The following is a 2,659-nucleotide window of genomic DNA, read 5'->3' as shown; positions in this document are numbered from 1 at the left end:
TTTCGTATTTCCCCTAGAGGTGAAGCTATGCCCCACTCTGGTCAGTAGACTTGGTGCCTGTGGGGGTATATGGTGGTCTTTGGAGGGAGGGGTTCAATGGTGGTCTGGGTTGTAGGCACTCTTTCCTTAGTAAGGAAGCACCTGAGGAAGGAAAGGTGGGTATGTCTTGGTGTCAGTGGCTCAGTATCTACTGGGGGTTGTTGTGCTGCTCACTGAATTCTGTCCATGATAATTGGTGGGAGGAAATATTGGCATCAACTCCTTCTCTAGTCCCTTCAGTTGGAGTTTCCAGCCACCCCTGTTCAGGAAGCCCTCACATAGAGAGAACAATCTGTGCTCATCGGTCACAGGCTTCCTTCAGAACCCGGCCTTCACCCTGCCTTTGTCCAATCCATTGGCACACCTGGCAGCTTAGGGCTCTTATGTTTTATCTCAGGAGCTCTAGCTGGGTTTGAATACACCAAATTGTTGAACTCAATGTGACAGGGACCCCACTGATCCTCTGGGACAGTGTGTTGCTGGGATGTGGTTGGAGCTGGTTATCCCAGAAGGGCAGTTGCATGAACACTAGGAGCTTGGAGTTCATGGTGAGGAATAACAAGAAGGGAGCGTTCAATTAGCTGCTCTCGGCAGAGGCTCCTATGCTAATGACCAGGGCAGTGCAATGGTACCTGTCAGCTCTCCTGCTCCATGAGAGGCAATGCCCTGTCTCCCAAATGCACTCCAAGAAGGTAACTGTCCCACCCGATATGACCCAGGGTATCCTCAAACCACAGCAGTCCCTATGGGCCTCGGGGCTCCTTCTCCACAGGAGCACTGCTATGCCCACCAGGGTCCACCCCAGTGATGGCATGGACTTCTAAATCTTCAGTTTTTGAACTCGACATTTACAGCATGTTGACTTGTCATGATTACCTTTATGTGTCATCTTGACTGCGTTATGGGGGTGTCCAGATTCACAACTGTTTCTGTGTATGTCTGTGATGAGTTTCCAGAAGAGATTGGCATTTCCATCCATGGTTTCTTTCTGCCTGGGCATCACCCATTCCATCACAGTTCTGAGTAGAATCCGACGCAGAGGGAGGAAGAATTCCCTCATTTTTACTTCCCATGTGCTTGGTTGAACTGGAACATTGGTCTCCTCCTGCCCTTGTTCTTAGAGTTACATCATAGGCTCTGCAGGTTCTGAGACTACACACTAGTTCAGAATCAGGCGAGAATTATACCACTGGTTTTCCTGGCTTCCCAACTTGTGACAGTAGATCATGGGACTTCTCAACATATTTTGTCATGGAAACCAATGTGCTTTGGTTTCTGTTGCTCGAGGGAATCCTGACTAATACATGCAGATGATTTATCTCTTGTTTAGAGGAATTCAATAAAGTTGTAGCTCATTTAAAGTCCTGAGTAGCAAAGTGCCATGAAGGAAGTGTCACGTTGTTTGATTGGGACACGGGCTGGGTGAAGATAATGGGGAGCTGTGGGAGCTTGTGGTCCTGGCTGTACAGGGAGTGCATCTGGGACTCATGTAAATGTTCAGCTATTGTGCCTCAGGAAATCTGTAATTCACTCATGTTGAGGGACAGGAGAAAGCAATGCAAACAACTGTGTGTTTGTGCATGTTAGGGTAGTTTTCCTAGGAAAACAATGATCTAATTCACACAGGTAATAGGTAAACACAGAATCCTGTGTCCATAGAGGCTCCCTGGAGAAACTGCTGTGTGGAGAGGAAGCCCCAGACCTTGAGTGGAAACCTGCCTGTAACCTCCATCTTCACCTGCTCCTGGCAACACAAAGCAGAATTGTGCATAGTGTGCGCGCCCCCCGGTGGTGCTGATCGCCTCCTGCAGGGAGGTTTGTGTCTGGGCTCCCAGCGAGGTCCCCTCACCCTGTCTCTTGCACAGTAATATGTGGCCTTGTCCTCGGCCTGCAGGTTGTTCATTTGCAGATACAGCGTGTTCTTGGAGTTGTCTCTGGAGATGGGGAGTCGGCCCTTTACTGAGTCTGCGTAGTACGTGCTACTTCCATCATCATAAATATATGTGAGCCACTACACCCCTTTCCTGGAGCCTGGCGAACCCAGCTCATTGCATAGCTACTGAAGGTGAATCCAGAGGCTACACAGGAGAGTCTCAGGGACCCCCCAGGCTGCACCAGGTCTCGTCCAGACTCCACCAGCTGCACGTCACACTGGACACCTGCAGACACAAGACATCTTGGTCAGGAAACTGTCACACATCCACTGTTTCTCACTCTTATCCACTAACATACTCAGTGTCTCCCGTTCACCAGGAATTACCTTTTAAAAGGGCAACCAGGAACACCCAGCCCAGCACAAACTCCATGGTGAGGTGTCTGTTCTGTCCTGATCAGAGAATGGGAACACCTGGGACTCCGGGGGCTGGGGGTGTTCTCCCAGCTGCAGAGTCTGGGATGGGCTGGTTTTATCAGCACAGAGAGGATCCCATTTGCATGTGCTCTGACATATATATCAAGCTCCAGTCTTAGATTTGATTCTTTAAAAGTGAACAACAGGGTTAGGGACGCACTTGTAGTTTAGTTTGTGTAGATGGTGCTTTGACAATATGAATAATTGTATTCAGTGAGTACAGGTGTATTTGCAGTCCTGTGTGCATTTTTACAAGTCTTTCATCAACAT

At 49.0% G+C, this 2,659-nt stretch overlaps 1 pseudogene; it reads right to left on the bottom strand.

Moving 5' to 3' along the window:
- Nucleotides 1-1,821: 1,821 nt before the first annotated feature.
- On the bottom strand, nucleotides 1,822-2,404 carry LOC128774093 (immunoglobulin heavy variable 3-23-like; annotated as a pseudogene).
- Nucleotides 2,405-2,659: the final 255 nt, after the last annotated feature.

The sequence above is a fragment of the Panthera pardus genome, unplaced genomic scaffold, assembly GCF_024362965.1.
Source record: "Panthera pardus isolate Hobbes unplaced genomic scaffold, ASM2436296v1 HiC_scaffold_286, whole genome shotgun sequence".
In the NCBI taxonomy this organism is placed as follows: Eukaryota; Metazoa; Chordata; class Mammalia; order Carnivora; family Felidae; genus Panthera; species Panthera pardus.
Note: the sequence above shows the minus strand (reverse complement) of the source record. Positions and strands in the feature narration are given on the sequence as shown.